Raw genomic sequence first — 18777 nt, 5'->3', positions numbered from 1 at the left:
TTCAGTGTGATCCTTCTACAAGTCAATATAAACACATCCTTCTCCTAATCTTTTGAGTTTCTTTCCATGGCTGTGAGGATGAAGAACAAATAATCTTTGGATTGTAAATAAGACCTTCCATGGTATGACCTTTACTAACTCTCCAGGTATCTACACAAATATTAATTTAATATTTCGTCCCAGTATTTTGGCAAGACTAAGTAACTTTTAGTCTATCTTGGTGTTTAATCTTTGTTTATACTTTTCAATCCATCTTCAGTATTGCTCCAAAAAAAGTATTAATATTTGAAAAAAAATCTATATATTCTCACTCTCATCCCCTATAAATGCTAAGGTAGTTTATTTATTTAATTAAAAAAAAAACTCCTCTTTCAACACCTTGAATGCATCTCTACAAAAGAGTATTTCAGTCGGAGAAGGACAAACATTATATGTTCTCATTCATTTGGGGAATATAAATAATGGTGAAAGGGAATATAAGGGAAGGGAGAAGAAATGTGTGGGAAATATCAGAAAGGGAGACAGAACGTAAAGACTGCTAACTCTGGGAAACGAACTAGGGGTGGTAGAAGGGGAGGAGGGCGGGGGATGGGAGTGAATGGGTGACGGGCACTGGGGGTTATTCTGTATGTTGGTAAATTGAACACCAATAAAAAATAAATAAAAAAAAAGAATATTTAGATGAAATGTGTGTGAGGCACTCTCTCTGTGCCTCTCATGTGTTTAAACATTCAGTAGGGGCAAAGATCTGTATTAAATGTGCCTTGACTTTTTTCTGTATATTCTTTTCTTCTACTAGACATATATAGATTTTTACAATTCTTCAGTTTTAGAGAGAGAAAACTTTTGTTATATTTGTAAACTCTAAAAATTTATAATGGGAATCTTCACCTTTCCCTGGGTTATATGTAGAAATAATGTGTAATTTTGATTTAATGTTATCTATTGATACTAGCCATCTTTGAGTCATGCATCATCATATTAAGCCAAAATTTGCCAGGAACTGCTCCATGAAACAATGATTCTTGAGTATTTTTCATACTTGAGTAAGGACTGGAAATGCTGTATTAAAAATCAATAAATGTTTTCACTGTAGGAAATCTTAGAACTATTATACTGATATATACTTTGAATTTTCAGAAGTGTATAATAATAGTGTTATTTCACTATTTGAAAACTTATTTCAAAGATTTTTTTTAACGATGAGTATTACCGAATATCAAATGAATGTCTAGCAACTGTTACCGTGTATTAAATCAATACCAGCCTTGAAAATGCAGATCTAATTTTGATCTTTCTAAACTATCAGAAGATACTTCCTACACTAATTCAAGGAGTGAGTACTATATAAGAAGCTAAACTTCCACAAGAAGATAAAATCATTGGCAACACTCAAGATTCCAAAAATAACTTAGAAGATAAGAAAACATAAAAATCTCCAGCTGGCTAAATAGGAAAAAAAAAATGAATGGACTTAGTTACCACCATTTAACACATGATGCCCAAGACCCAGAGATTTGGGATCCACTATTCTCAGTAGTAGCAGTACAGTGGCACTTAAAACATGGTCTCCGGCCTTTTTAATTCTGAATGTGGAATCCAGTTTGTATCAATAGGTTGGAGATCACAGAGGAATTAGTTTATATGAATAAATAGGTAACTTTGAGGAAAGTCTGAATCAAGTTTAGTGTGTCACCTAAAACCTTTCAAAGCACTATTTTCAAGCTAGACACCTTCAAGTAGAGATGTTTAAAATCACCTGAAGCAAATATAAAAGAAATTGCCCTTAACCTAGAAAAAGTGACAAGTCTTCTGGATACTTCCTCTTCAAATAGGACACCTTTTGCTAAGTATTTCTCTGGGAGATTTAGCTACCGAGAGAAGTATCTTTTTGCACCTATTTGGTTGTCATTTTATACTGAGTAGTGACTAAGGGCTCTATTGCATTATTCTATGGAATCTTATAGCTCTCCTTCGTGAATTCCAAGACCTGAACTCCCAGCCATCTCAGCCTTTTGTTTCCTTCACTAGAAAATTCCATTTCAGGAGCACCTGGGTGGATTAGTGGTTGAGCGTCTGCTTTTGGCTCAGAACATGATCCCGGGGTCCTGGGACTGAGTCCCACACAGGCACCTTGCAAGAAGCCTGCTTCTCCCCTGTGCCTATGTTTCTGCCTCTCTCTGTGTGTCTTTCATGAATAAATATATTTAAAAATATCTAAAAAATAAAAATAAGAAAATTCCATTTCAAAACAGAGAAAGTAAACATGCTGAAGGAACTGTAAATAAATGGTCCTATTCTTGTGAAAACATATATATTTTAGATTTAATTACCTAGATTATATATTTTTGAATAATTTGTCCTAGTAGAAAAGTTAGTATTTCCTTTAGAATGTATGGTCTTTCACACCAACACTTTAGATCACTTATCATTGAGTCTCATGCCCATTCCATTTTATCTTGAAAAATCTCTCTAGATGGAGGAAGACTACAAAAAAAATAAATTTGTACAACATACAAAATTAAGTAGATCTTGGTAGGAGGGCTTTATTGGGTTTTGTTTTTCCTTTGTCTTTTTTTAAGCCAAAATTAATAGTATAGTTATTAACTTTTAAAAAGACATGTCTGCCTTTATTAGTAGAACTTACATATAAGTTAAGATTCTCACAAAAGCTGTTAGAGAAAATATGTTATAAATTCATTTGGGATAAGTATTAAAAAAGATTCTTAATCAATATTGGTGAAAGCACAAAGAAAATAAATTTGACAGAAGCAGTCTATATGATATTGTGTCTTTTCACATGAACTTCAACTTAAAATTACTTGAATTCTTCAAGAATTAGTTTTTCAAGAAACTGTATGTGTGCATACTGAAAGTGTTCATATACTTTGTTCATATATGTGCATATATGAATATCTTCATACACTTTGAAAACAGCAGATGCAGCTGAAGATACATAGATATCCACGCCCAAACAGGAATCTTAAAAAAAAAAAAATAGAGATTGCTAAAAATAACATACATTTAGCAACTGTTTTTAATGGCAATCATTTATTACCTAAATACACTATATTTTTATTTTTTCCATTACTTACTAAAATTCTAATGGTTTTTTCACTATTTTTTTTGACACTCCAGAGACCGCAATATAAAAAGATATATGTGGATCTGTGTAGGGAGATAAATGTTCTAAAATAGCCAATTCTATTGTTACAGACGATCCTAGTAATAATTGAAATCCATGACATGAACTCTAAAATAAAATTTTATATTAAAGCTTAAGTATTGATATACATGCAATCACCTTCCTTATTAATAATATACTAAAACATCATAATGCATTTTAATTTACAAAGTACCTTCTTTTGTACCTACTAGCCTGTTACAACTATAGCTCAAAAAATATACATTCTAGTAAACAGGTCAAAAAATATATATATATATTAAAGATTTTATTTATTTATTCATGAGAGACAGAGAGAGAGAAAGAGACAGGCAGAGACACAGGCAGAGGGAGAAACAGGCTCCAAACAGGAAGCTTGAGGCGGGACTCAATCCCGGGTCTCCAGTATCATGCCCTGGGCTGAAGGCGGGCTAAACCACTGAGCCACCTGGGCTGCCCTCAAAATATATATTAATTCTTCAATATAATTTAATTTAAATGGCATACTGTCATTTTTAAATAACTAATATTTTCTTTAGCCTATAAGCTAAAAGCATTGCTTGAATTTTAATGAAATTAAGTAAAGCAATGTTGTAAGAGAAAAAGGATTTAAATATATTGTTTTCTTTAATTCCTGTGTTTTTCATTCTTTTATGTTATATTCTTGCCCCTGAATAATACATTTACAAGCCTATAGCTATTATTATCATATTCACATTGTACAGGGAACAAGGCAAGAAATATTTGAAATGGTGAGTGTGTTTAAGAGCCTCATAGGGGCATTTATATCTATCTTCTTAGAACCAAAAGTTTTTTATTTTTTTGTTGCCTCTAGTTTGTGGCAACTCAGCACTATGTGAAGATTCAGCTCTAGTTAGGCAATCAACCCCAGTATCTCATACAGGGTTAAATTAATTATGTATTTTTAATAAAGTACATTGTAACAGGCCTCATTATAAACAGCAATGCAGTGGTTTAACTGAAATGTGCAACTTCCTTTATAGAATTAAAGTTATTTTTCAGTTCTCTTATCTGATGTAACAGTGAAACATTTTATATAAAAATTTTATTTGAAATTCCTACATATTTTTGCTTATATGAGAGTAGTACAAAACAAAGTAGCCTCAAGTCTCAAGTTCCAAGGAGATTGTATAAGAGGAAGATGATAGTAGTTAAAGGTAAATCCTCAAATTTACTCAGATGTTTTGGACACAGTTTGATGTGTCCTGATTTATTTTCTTGTTTCTTAACCTCAAGATCTAAATCTAGCAGGAAATTTATTTTCTTGCTCTCATCTTCTTTCTATCTTACAGGATCCCTGGGTGGCTCAGCGGTTTGGCGCTTGCCTTTTCCCAGGGCGTGATCCTGGAGACGTGGGATCGAGTCCCGCGTCGGGCTCCCTAAATGGAGCCTGCTTCTCTCTGCCTCTCTCTCTCTCAATCATAAATTTAAAAAAATAAAAAAAAATTGCTTCTTCCCACTCTCAGAACCTTTGTATAGTCTTAGTGATATCATCCTTTTTATATTGCTTGACATTTTCAGCTGATTTTCTACTCTCTAACATCTTGTCCTTCTAAGCCATAATTAACAGCAAATAAATGCTATTTAACTATTTTAATTAAACAAATTTTGATTCATATTGAGCAGCAAATAATCCTTTAAAAATATTTAAGTCCAATAAAATCCTCTATCTTCTGTAAATATATATGATACTCTTGGGCTTCCCTGAGGTCTCCAATATAAGTACCAAGCAGCCCAAAAACATGAGAAAAAAACAGATTTACAGCAGTACAAATGTAATAACATATATTAGCAATAATATATATTTGGGAAAGGAAAAAAAATATGTTAGAAGACAAAACTGTAGAAATGTCAAAAATTGTAAAATAGGCATAATAGGAGCAAACTATGACACAAATGTCTTTCCCTACCATCTTAGTACCTTTGATAGATATTACCACTGTTGCCAATACCTAGCCCCAATCTATTTCTGGGCATACTGGAAGATTATAGTTACCTTGATAAGGTGTGGTCAAATGACATGCTCTGCTAAATGAAACATGAATGGCAATAGTATGTGGTACTTGCAGGCAGACACATTTAGGAAGTAGTTACAATGATAGACAGCTTCAGAGTGTGGAAAAGAAATAAACTTTGGTGTTTCTAAAATATTGATATCTTGGAATTACTGCAGCCAATATGGATTGATATAGCACTCTGAAGTCTACTTTGCAGCTCCCAGGTAAGAAAAAATATTTTTCATTGCTTTAGTTGTTTGTTTTGAACCTGAAATCTGTGTATAAAGTATAAAGGCAAAGACATTAAATCTATCAAATATAAACCTTAGAGAGAGGAAATTGTATGGAACTTTCACAGAATCTCATATTCCTAAAGTGACAAGATCTGATTTAAAAGCTATATGTCATAAACAATCTCAATGATATCCACACACACACAAAAAGCCTGAGTTGACCAAACCATTTTGTAACTGACATCATATGTCATTATTTCATTTTCATTTGCTACCCATTTATTACATGAGAAAAACTTGATAAATTATGAAAAATCACAAAATAGTATGATGCACTCTAGACATTGTCTAATAATCGGCAGGTAAATCATAAATCTTGTTTCCAATGTATTGGTCTTTCACTGAGTCAAATATTTTGGAGCCCTTTCCATCAATAAGAATTGAATCAGAAAATCTAGTAATTCATTCTTACACACTCAGATTGAGGTTTTATTATAGATATAATTATAAGCATAAAATAAGCTATAAAAATATCAGAGAAGATAAATAAAAAAGATTAAAAGTATGCTATATGGTGGTTGACATTTAAATGCCAAAATGATAGGTTTGATTTATTTTACATATATGAATGGAGAAAATATTTCTAAGAAAAATATCTATATGGTTATATAGAGCTTTATTACTTTGTGTGGTGAAAATTACACACACACACACATTTAAAAAGAAGATCTGTGGGGCACCTGGGTGGTGCAGTTGGTTAAGCATCCGACCCAGTTTCAGCTCAGATCGTGATCCTGAGATTGAGCCCCACATTAGGCTCTATGCTCAGCGCAGAGTCTGCTTAAGATTCTTTTTCTTTCTCCCTTGTCCTCTCTTGCTTGTGCTCTCTCTCTCTCTCTCTCTCTCAAATGAAATAAAATCTTTAGATGAATACATAAATAAAAGGAAGATCTGTGTATTTCTACACCAAAAATTCTAAGGGAAAGAAATTAATATGTGGGAAACCATTAAGTTATTTAGTTTTAACATAAAAAATATTTTAATGAAATTGCCATAAATTAACTAGAATTAGTTAGAAAGTAATAAAGTAAAGAGTTGATTCATATATAGTTTCCTTAAGATATAGGCATATGTAGGCAATATTTTAGAGTCTTACTGCTCAGGAGCTAGACTTCCTGGTTAAAATATCACAGCACTACTTATCAGCTATGTGATCTTGAAAGTATATTTCATACCCTACTTTATGATTTCCCCATATCACAAATGGGGATAAAGACAATATCTATTCCATACAGTTCATTTGAAGATTAAATTAACTGAGATAATCATAAAACGTAGAACATAATAATTGCTCAATATTTAATTATTAACTACTGATATTGGTATTTTAGGAGCAGGAAAATGCTTATGGTGAGAGATGATACAAAAGGAGATAAGTCGGGGCGCCTGGGTGGTTCTGTAGGTTAAGCATTTGCCTTCGGCTCAGGTCATGATCCTGGGGTCCTGGGATCGAGTTCCGCATCAGGCTTCCTGCTCGGTGTGGAGTCTGTTTCTCCCTCTCCCTCTGCCTGTCACTCTGCCTATTTGTGTGCTCTCTCTCTCTCTGTCAAACAATAAATAAAAATCTTTAAAAAAGAGGAGATAAGTCTGAATGGATATTTAATTGTTCAAAACTATCTTTTATAACATATTATAATGCTCTTCTAGAAAATAATATTCCTATAGAACTGATGATCAGCTTCAACATCTTATGATCAAAACTTTTCAAAAAAAATAAAAAACTTTTCAATAGTCAAATTTCAATGGTGTTATTTATTAACTCTTCAAAAAAGAATAAAACTGAAGATCTGGACATTGGAATTAAAATTACACCAAATCAAAAACCTCCCAATGAAAAAAATCCAGGATCAGATGGCTTCACCAGTAAATTCTACCAAACATTCAAAGAAAATTTAATACTTATCCTTCTCAAATTATTCCAAAAAATTAAAGAGGAGGGAATATTTTTAAACTTGTTTTATGAAGCTATCATTATCCTTATACCAAAACTGGACAAGGACACCACAAGAAAAAAATTAAAGACCAATGTCCCTAATGAACATAAATGCAAAAATCCTCAGAAATATTAGCAAACAAAATTCAACAATACATTACATTAAAAGAATCATACACCATGATCAAGTGGGATTTATTCAGGGATTCAAGAATGGTTTGACATCTATAAATCAATCAATTTGATATAACATGGCAACAAAATAAAAAAATAAAAATCACATGCCCATCTTAATAGATACAGAAAAAGAATCTGATGATATGCAACATCCATTTATGAGAAAAACTCTCAACAAAGTGGGTATAAAAGAAATATACTTCAACATAATAAAGGCCATATATGACAAACCCACAGCAAACATCATGCTCAATAGTGAAACACTAACTGCTTTTCTTCTAAGATCAGGAATAAGACAAGGATGCCCACTCTTGCCACATTTACTCAACATAGTATTGAAGTCCTAGCCACAGTAATTTGACAACAAAAATAAAATAAAGTAAAATAAGATAAATCCAAATAGGAAACAAAGAAGTAAAACTCACTATTTGCAGATGACATGATCCTATATGTATAAAACCCTAAAGATTTCATCGAAAAATTCATAGAACTAATAAATGAATTCAGTAACATTACAGGATACAAAAATTAATATACCAAAAGTTGACAGTGTTTCTTTTTTTAAAGATTTTATTTATTTATTTATTTATTTATTTATTTATTTATTTATTTATGAGAACTACAGAGAGGCAGAGACACAAGCAGAGGGAGAAATAGGCTCCCTGAGGAGATCCTGATTCCAGACTTGATCCCAGAATCCTGGGATCATTAACTGAGCCAATGTCAGGCACTCAACCACTGAGCTACCCAGATGCCTCTTAATCGTGTTTCTATACACTAAAAACAAACTATCAGAACTGAGAATTAAAATCCCACTTACAACTGCATCAAAAAGAACAAAATATCTAGACTAAATTTAACCAAGCTGGTGAGTGATCTGTACACTGAAAACTATTAGACATTGATGAAATAAATGAAGACATAAATAAATGGAAAAATATTCCATGCTCATGAAAAGAAAGAATATTGTTAAAATGTCCGTACTTCTCAAAGCAAACTACAAATTTAATGCAATTCCTATCAAAATACCAATGGCATTTTTTAGAATGAAAAGGAACAATTCTAAAATTCTCAAATTTATCTGGAACCAGAATAGGCAAAGCAATCCCAAAGACCCTGAATAGGCAAAGCAATCTCAAGAAAGAAGAACAACGCTGGAGGTATCATGATCCCTGATTTCAAATTATACTACAAATCCACAGTAATCAAAACAGTAGGATACTGGCATAAAAATAGACACATAAATCAATGGAAAAGAATAAAAAGTCCAGAAACAAGCCCACATACCTAATGGTCAATTAATTTACAACAAAAGACAAGTACATACAATGGAGAAAGGACAATCTCTTCATAAATGGTGCTGGGAAAACTGGACAGCCACATACAACAAAATGAAACTGACCATTAATTTACATCATACACAAAAATGAACTCAAAATGGATTAAAGACTTGAATGTAAGACTGGATACCATAAAACTCTTAAAAGAAAACATAAGCAGTAAGCTCCTTGACATCATTCTTGGCGATATTTCTTTTGGATCTGACTCGAAAGACAATGACATTGAAAGCAAAAATAAACTGGATTACGTCAAACTAAAAAGCTTCTGCACAGCTGAGGAAACCATCAAAAAATAAAAAAATAAATAACCTGAGTGGTTATTCTCTGAGTGGGAGAAGATATTTGCTACCATATATCCAATAAGAGGCTAATATCCAAACTATATGAAGAACTTAGTAATAAAAAATAAATTAAAAAATAGGCATGGGGACGCTTTGGTGGCTTATTTGGTTAAGTGGCTGCCTTTAGCTCAGGTCATGATCTAGGGATCCCAGGATGGAGCCCTACATTGGGTTTCTTGCTCTAGATGGGGAGGGGGTAGTCTGCTTTTCCCTCTCCCTCTGCCCCTCCCCTAACTTGTGCACACACTCTTTCTCTGAAATAAATAAATAAAATCTTAAAAAAAAAAAAAAAAAAACAAGCACCGATGTCAATAGACACTTTTTCCAAAGAGGACATACAGATGGCCAACTGACATAAAAAGATGCTCAGCATCACTAATCACCAGGGAAATGCAAATCAAAACAATGAGATATCTCACATCTGTCAAAATGGTTACTATCAAAAAATCAAGAAATAACACATGTTGCCAAGGATGTAGAGAAATGAGAATGCTCTTATAGTGTTGGTGGGAATGTAAATTGCTTCAGTCATTATTGAAATTTATATTTTAGTTCAAAAGAAACTAAAAATAGAACTATCATATGATCTAGCAATTTCCCTTCTGGGCACTTAATCAAAGAAAATGAAAACATAAACTGAAAAAAGGTATATATACCTCTATGTTCATTGCAGCATTATTTATAATAGCCAAGATATAGAAATAATCTGTGTCTTTTAATGGAGGAATGGATAAAGATGTGGTCTAGATACACACAAGGGAATATTTCTCAGCCATAAAAAGAAGGAACTCTTGCCATTTTCAAAAACATGGATGAATCTTGAAGGTATTGCACTAAATAAATCAGTTGGAGAAAAACAAATACTATATGATTTCACATACATTAAAATTCTAAAAACAAAACAAAAACTATAGATACAGAGAACAGATTGATGGTCATCAGAAGGGGACTGGGTGGGGGATTGAGTAAAAAAGATGAGGAGGTCAGTTTTATGGTGACGGATGGTAGCAAGACTTACTGTGGCGATCACTTTGTTTTTGATGCTAGTATCAAATTATGTTGCATACTTGAAACCAGTAATGTCATATACCAATTTTACTTCAATTAAAAATTAATTAAATAAAATTATACTTATGAGCTATCTATAGAACCAACTGAATGTTTTCTAATTCCCTTCTCTTTTTTTTCCAGGTTCTATTTTTTTTTTTTTTTTTTTTAGAGAGAAAGAATGAGAAAATAGGGGGAGGGGCAGAGGGAGATAGAAACTTAAGCAGACACTGCCCTGAGCGTGGAGTCCCAACACAGGGCTTGAGCTCACAACCCTGAGATTGTGATCTCACAATTAACCGACTATGCCACCTGGGCATCAGTTTCTGGGTTCTATTTTAATGGGCTTCAAATACTTTTCTCCCTTCATCATTCTGATAACCATTTTCTAAATTAATGCAATAATTTTTTTAGTACAGAGACTGCACAAAGATAAATGGAAGGAATATTTGTCCTCAGAGAGCTTAGATAAATATATAATTGGGGAAAAAGCATGTAAACACATAATTCCAATACTGCAAGACAAGTGTTAAAGAGAGAGGTTTATAAAGGAAACACGGTAGTATTTCATGGGTGGGTCAAGTAAAGCTAGCAAAGGAGATGCCTAAGCTGTATCTTCAGTGATGAACACCACTCACAGGATATTGGGCAGACATGGTAGGGAGGGAGTTGAAAGCAGTGCTGATCCCCAGTATAAAAAAAGATAATGCAAGGCAGGCACCATGGAAGACCCCCTGCATCTAAAAATCCACAGGTGTTGGTACCGGGGTGCCTCTGGGAGAAAGTGGTGGGTGCAGACCATGAATGGCCTTGTACCAGTATTTAAAACTATTTAGTGGGATGCCTGGGTGGCTCAGTGGTTGAGTGTCTGCCTTTGGCCCAGGGCGTGATCCCGGAGTCCCTGGATCAAATCCCACATCGAGTTCCTTGCATGGAGCCTGCTTCTCGTGTCTCTGCCTCTCTTTCTGGGTCTCTCATAAATAAATAAATAAAATCTTTAAAAAATAAATCAATAAAAATAAAACTATTTAGTGTTTATTCTCTAAATTATGGAGAGTCATTGAATATTTTATGGAGTGCAAAAATCTAATCATATTACAGAGATACTGAAATAACAGTATTGGCCAGCTTCAGTATCTAACTCATTAGATATGGATGGAACAGGAGTCTTCAAAGGCTTTTTGGTTTCTGGATTGCACTAGGTAGTAACTAAATTAGATTCACTATAAAAATAGTGTAGTAAAACAAATAATAGGTTTGCATTTAATGGAAAAACATAATAAAAACCACTAGACTGTATAATTTGGATTTGTTAAAGGCACTTACTACCTTATATCTTTATTCAGGAAAAATTATTTGGTCCGGAAGACCTGATTAGCTATATATGTACAGAGGTGGTTTATTTAAAACCAAACAATGCAGTATTCAAAGCACTTCACAAAATGCAAGAAAGAACACCAGCTTAACATCAAATTATTCGGTACTCACCAGATCCTTAATATGTGCTATGTGATAATTATTGCTATAATAAAAGAGGATGTGCTTTCAACTCTTAATTTTCTAAACAGTTCAACTCTGACTTTTTGAGGTAATAGGTGAGATGGGACACCATCATAAAATGTAATATAAAATTACCATTCCATTTCCAGGGGCATGTTGAATTAACTTATAATAGGCCATGTCTAGGAGTTACTCATAAAAGTCTAAGTATCAGATTTTACAGTTGAAGTACCTCATGTAAATTATGGTGCAATATACCAAAGTTATTCTCAATATAAAGTTATGCAGAAACTATTGCAGGTTGGTAAAATTCCACTTAGCACAATACAGCACACATAGCAAAGGAGTAGAGCCAGCTGTAACACACCACCATGGAGAAACTTAGTTCTCCAGAGTCTGCTGTTTGTTTTCTGAGTGTAAAGCATGTGTTCTTTCTTTCTCTTTAATTCTTGCAATTTTCTGTAAGTTTGAAAGTGTTTCGAAATTTAAAGGGTAGCTTCGAAAAAAATGTAACACATTTGCCATGTTTAATTTTTTGTCTGCAATTAAAAGAAACAATAGAAGAAAAAAAGAGATGGGAATTAATTTTCAATTCTACTTTTATATGTTTTTGAAATTGTTATCACATCCTTTTTAAGATGAACAAATATATTGTTTTAATTTTTTTCTATAAATCATCAAAGTTTCAAACTTAGAATATAGAAAATAGAGCATCCCAGAACGACTATTTTTCAAACTCAGAGAAACTCTTTACATTTACATATTACATTGTTTAAATATATTCATATCCACAAATATGCTAAATAAACAGCAAAAATAATACAACTAACTTCCATATACCCATCACCCAGAGACCTTCCAATGGTCTCAATACTATTTTGTTTTATTTTACAGCAAAAGGATCCAAGCCAGAACCATAAAATGCACTCACTTATTATGTCTTCCTAGTTTCCCACAATTTAAAATATTTCCTCAGGTTTTTTTGGCTCTCATGACCCCAAAATTTTTAGTACAAAACAATAATTTGGTTAAATATCTATGTGTATTTATGGAGTACCACCATTGATTAGATTCAGGTTATGTATTGTCAGCCAAATTATCACAAAATCATCATGGACACCCATTACTGGTGATATTAACTTGATTTACTGAAGACGGGGTCTACTGTGTTTCCCAGTTGCAAAGTGACTTGTTTCCTCAACCCACTCCCATTGTAATTAATAAGTGCTTTATTGCAGGATATTCTAAGGCTATGTAAAATCTCATTTTTCATCCTATTCTCATCCACTAGTTTTAGCATCGCTGGATATTTCTTGTATGATTTGATCATTAATATGATGGTTGCCAAGTGTGATTTTCTATTTTAATATGTCATTTTACATTTACCACTTGGTATTCTCTGGTAAGCAAGAGCTTTTACTCCCCTCTATTTATTGTTTTGTTTATTGATTTCAATGTTGAAATCAATAAACCAAATCTGACCCACAGATTTCTATTTTATTTAATAGGTGAAAAACCATTAACGGTAGTATTTTTATACTCAAATTGACCTCAATTTGATAGGTGGAAGGAAGCTCCTGGGAACTGGCTTCTGTGTTCTTTTAAAAAGTTTCCATCATTTTCTGAGTAATTCTTTAGTTTTCTCACAAAACAAGTTATTTCAGGTTTAAATTATTCTTTCCTTGCTTTGGTCTTGGACACAATAATTTCCAAAGGTACTTAGAAATTGTGGTCTGAGTTCTAGGTATGCTAATTGTAATCCCCAGGTATGCTCAGAAGGATGGATGGATAAGAGGGTAAGAGGCAGGGAGGGATGAATGGAATGGAAAGAGGAAGAGAGTCTCTTCTTTGGATGTATATTCAAGCATATTTTTATGTCATTGATTTAATCTCTATATATTGAAGGATATACCTATAAAAGGCATGAAATTTATACACACACACACAGTTTTCATATAATACTCAGTACATAATAAAAATGCCTTTTTTGAAGTTGATATGTTCAGATCAGTCTATTAAAATGTCTAAGTTGTATATTCAGTGTTATGTTTTGTAAGTCTCATAAGTAAGTCCTCCTCCATTTTTTTTTTTAATCTCATTGTTTCCTGAAGAATCAAAAGTTAATTGTGCTTGATGAAGGTCTCAAACTTCCCCTGGCTTGATAAAATTTTAGACAGGTTTCTTCCTGAGTACAGACCTCTGACCTCCCTCTCCTTAGAGAATTTACTTTAGAAAATCTGCTATTCTAAATTTTTCCTCTGTTTCTTTGAGATATAAATCTCAGTCTTTTGCTAGTTTTACAATCCAATAATGTCTTTCTAAGTACCTGGGAGCCATTACTTTGAAATGTAATTATCAGGGAATATAATACCCCTATCTCCTAGCCTCAATGGGATGGTAGGAGTCAATTAAGCACCAGTTAGCAAACACTTATGGCCTAATGACACTAACCAACTTCCCTAATAACATTCTCCAGTACTTTTCACTAGCTCACCTTAATGTTTAAAACTTACCTTTTATTTCAGCAGAGTAAACTCAACCTCTCTCTCCTATTGCAACAGTCTTGAATGTAGTATCCCTTCTCTGTTTAACTTGTATAGTGCAATTTTTCTTTCACATTAAGTAGGCTTGCACTTTCCTCTGGAATCAACTGTGTGATTTCTTGCATATAATTTATATCCAGTCCCTCTTGGTATGGACTGAACATTTATAGTGCCTTAAAATTTATACATCAAAGCCCTAACCCCAAATGTGGTATAGTATTTGGAGGTGGCCTCTGTAGGAGGTAATTAGGCTTAGATGAGGTCATGAGGGTGGAACTCATGGACATTGGATTAGTGTCCTCACAAGAAGCAGCAGAGTAGAGTGCTGTCTGCCAAGTGAGGACGCACTGTTTGCAAGGCAAGATGAAAGTCTTTACCATAACCTGGTTATGCTGGAACCCTATCTCTGAATGACAAGCCTCCAGAATTTTGAGATATAAGTTTCTGTTGTCTAAGCCACTCAGTCACTGGTATTTTGTTATAGCAGCTGCTCTAAGACACCTGTGCTTTCTGTACCCCTGAAATTAATCATAAATCTTTGATTATATTTAGATCCAATTTATTAACAAGAATATTTCATAGGTGATTCTATTTTACCAATACAGGGAGAACATAATGTGGACTGAATTTTGTCCTCCAAAAATTCGCAGGTGTGAAACCCTAATCCCCAATGTGACTGTATCTGTAGACAGGATCCTTAAAGAGGTAGTTAAAGTTAAGACTATAATCCAATAGGACTTCCTTATAAGAGGAAGAGACACCAGGTGTATATGCACACACAGAGAATAGGCCTCAGGAGAACAAAGCAGGCAGGCAGCTGTCTGCTAAGCCAAGAAGACAATCACATTCAAATCAGAAGTACCTAGGGATCTTTTAAGCCACCTGATACCCAGGTGGCACCCAGAACCAATTAAATCAGAAACTCTGGGGCTAGTGTCCAAGCTTAAGTACTTTTCATCAACTGAATTGACTTATAAATCACATGCCAAAATATTCATAGATTAAAGTACGTTGTTCAATGCATACAAGCAAGAACCTAGTTAAGATATAGAACATTTCCATCACTCAATGGAGATTTTCCTGCTCCTATGTAGGATGGATCCTGGTAATTTGGATAGCTACTAAAAACTTCGTGTAAATATAGTACCTTGAAGGTCCTAAGATTGTTATGAAGAACTAAAGCGATGCAGTATAAAGCTACAAGAGTGCAACACTACCCCTAGATACTGTGAGCAGGTGTAAAGAGGGCTTCTAACCTGCATACCAATTTGCAATAGACATGAATATTATTTTTAGTACTTTGTTGCCTTCCTTTGTCCCTTCTCTTCCTCCTTCCTTGCCTCCCTCACACAGTCTTATTTTTTCTGATCTCCAGTTTTCTAGCTATTTCATTTTATTGCTGTTTTTAGCCTCTATTTATATTCCTGCTTTTCCCCTCTGGCAATTTACTGATTTTAATGTGCCTTGTAGCTGGAAAACAAGCTAAAAGCCCATTGGATGTTTTTGGAAGCCAAGGGGTCTTTCCTCTAAATAAATTCCATGATGTTTAGTGTTTGACATTATAATTTTTGCATGCCTAAATACAGTCTTCCATGTGGGGAATACTCTGTTTTGTTAATTTTGTATAGATTCAGAATTACTCTATATCATACTCGCGACTTTTAGAATCTGCTACTCTAATCAACTCCTACATTTCTCTCTGCCATCGGGAACCCCACATCTGTTAGCAGCAAACTCTGCTCTATCATAACCTCTTTTCTGAATTTTTCTCTCTACTTTCTGGCCTTTATTAGCAGCTGCTTTGGAGACCACCTGGCTGTAGCACTATCAAGAGGAAGCTGTTTTTGCCGTTATCAAATCTCAGGGCCAGAAAGAGTTTTGGTGGTGTGGACCAGGTGTTTTCTTTGTTGCTCAGTAGAGCTTCCAAACCTCCTCTCTGCTGGGCTATAATATAAACTCCTCTTAGCCAGTCCTTCAATAATATCCTGAGCTTCTCACTTAAACTCATGATTCACATACACAATTCCTTTAGTTATACCTTTGTTATCACAGGTAACTTCACTAGTTATGACTTTCTTGGACTACCACCTCCCATCCCTCCCACTCACTACTAAAAAAATTATCTGTCATCATTTATATCATACAAATATCTGTTGCACAGACCTCTATCTTTCCAAATTTGATTCCATGGTTTGTTATACTCAGATTATTTCAAATATTCTTGGTAAACTAGAGCCTCTGTTTATCATCACACTTAATTGTAGTACCCCAATCACAGATAAAGTCAACTACCCTCTAAAAAAATCACATAGTTTCACTGGTTTAATTTTGAATAGATGATAACACATCTCAGACAACTAACACTGCCTGCTGATCTTACTCTGTGCCCTTAGGAAGCTCACTTTCTTATTATATGTAAACACAACCTCATCCTTTCTCCTTTATCATCATCACAATTCTACCCCAACACACAGCTGATGGCACTGCATCTTACTTCACTGAGAAAGTAAGGGATCCTAATATTAAGGTTGGGATCATAGGAACAAATTAGCAACATTCCAAGCAAACTTAGGAAAAAAAAAACCTGTCCTTGATGTGTGTTTCTTTAAATATTTATTATGTGAGATTCCTATATTGGGATTGCATTAAAAATAATGTTGCTTGGTAAAAATTTTTGTAAAGATAATATTTTAAATTTGTGAGCCCAGATCCTCATCAATGGCCTGAGGCAGGCAGGTGCTTTGAAAATGTGGTATAATGTCTTTTTGTTGTCTGATTCCTGAGGCTAGGACTTCCAGTACTATGTTGAATAGCAGTGGTGAGAGTGGACATCCCTGTCTGTTCCTGATCTTAGGGGAAAGGCTCCCAGTGCTTCCCCATTGAGAATGATATTTGCTGTGGGCTTTTCGTAGATGGCTTTCAAAATGTCGAGGAATGTTCCCTCTATCCCTACACTCTGAAGAGTTTTGATCAGGAATGGATGCTGTATTTTGTCAAATGCTTTCTCTGCATCTAATGAGAGGATCATATAGTTCTTGGTTTTTCTCTTGCTGATATGATGAATCACATTGATTGTTTTACGAGTGTTAAACCAGCCTTGTGTCCCGGGGATAAATCCTACTTGGTCATGGTGAATAATTTTCTTAATGTATTGTTGGATCCTATTGGCTAGTATCTTGTTGAGAATTTTTGCATCCAGTTCATCAGACATTAAAGGCATTCAAATTGGCAAAGAAGAAGTCAAACTCTCCCTCTTCGCCAATGACAATATACTCTACATAGAAAACCCAAAAGACTCCACCCCAAGATTGTTAGAACTCATACAGCAATTTGGTAGCGTTGCAGGATACAAAATCAATGCCCAGAAATCAATGGCATTTCTATACACTAAAAATGAGACTGAAGAAATAGAAATTAAGGAGTCAATCCCATTTACAATTGCACCCAAAAGCATAAGATACCTAGGAATAAACCTAACCAAAGAGGTAAAGGATCTATACCCTAAAAACTACAGAACACTTCTGAAAGAAATTGAGGTAGACACAAAGAGATGGAAAAATATTCCATGCTCATGGATTGGCAGAATTAATATTGTGAAAATGTGAATGTTACCCAGAGCAATTTACATGTTTAATGCAATCCCTATCAAAATACCATGGACTTTCTTCAGAGAGTTAGATCAAATTATTTTAAGATTTGTGTGGAATCAGAAAAGACCCCAAATAGCCAGGGGAATTTTAAAAAAGAAAACCATATCTGGGGGCATCACAATGCCAGATTTCAGGTTGTACTACAAAGTTGTGGTCATCAAGACAGTGTGGTCCTGGCACAAAAACAGACACATAGATCAATGGAACAGAATAGAGAACCCAGAAGTGGACCCTGAACTTTATGGTCAACTAATATTCGATAAAGGAGGAAAGACTATCCACTGGAAAAAGACAGTCTCTTCAGTAAATGGTGCTGGGAAAATTGGACATCCACATGCAGAAGAATGAAACTAGACCACTCTCTTGCACCATACACAAAGATAAACTCAAAATGGATGAAAGATCTAAATGTGAGACATGATTCCATCAAAATCCTAGAGGAGAGCACAGGCAACACCCTTTTTGAACTCAGCCACAGTAACTTCTTGCAAGATACATCCACAAAGGCAAGAGAAACAAAATCAAAAATGAACTATTGGGATTTCATCAAGATAAGAAGCTTTTCCACAGCAAAGCAAACAGTCAACAAAACTAAAAGACAACCTACAGAATGGGAGAAGATATTTGCAAATGACGTATCAGATAAAGGGCTAGTTTCCAAGATCTATAAAGAACTTATTAAACTCAGCAGCAAAGAAACAAGCAATCCAATCATGAAATGGGCAACAGACATGAAGAGAAATCTCACAGAGGAAGACATAGACATGGCCAA

Source organism: Canis lupus, chromosome 17, assembly GCF_048164855.1.
Source record: "Canis lupus baileyi chromosome 17, mCanLup2.hap1, whole genome shotgun sequence".
NCBI classification, from domain to species: Eukaryota; Metazoa; Chordata; class Mammalia; order Carnivora; family Canidae; genus Canis; species Canis lupus.
Note: the sequence above shows the minus strand (reverse complement) of the source record.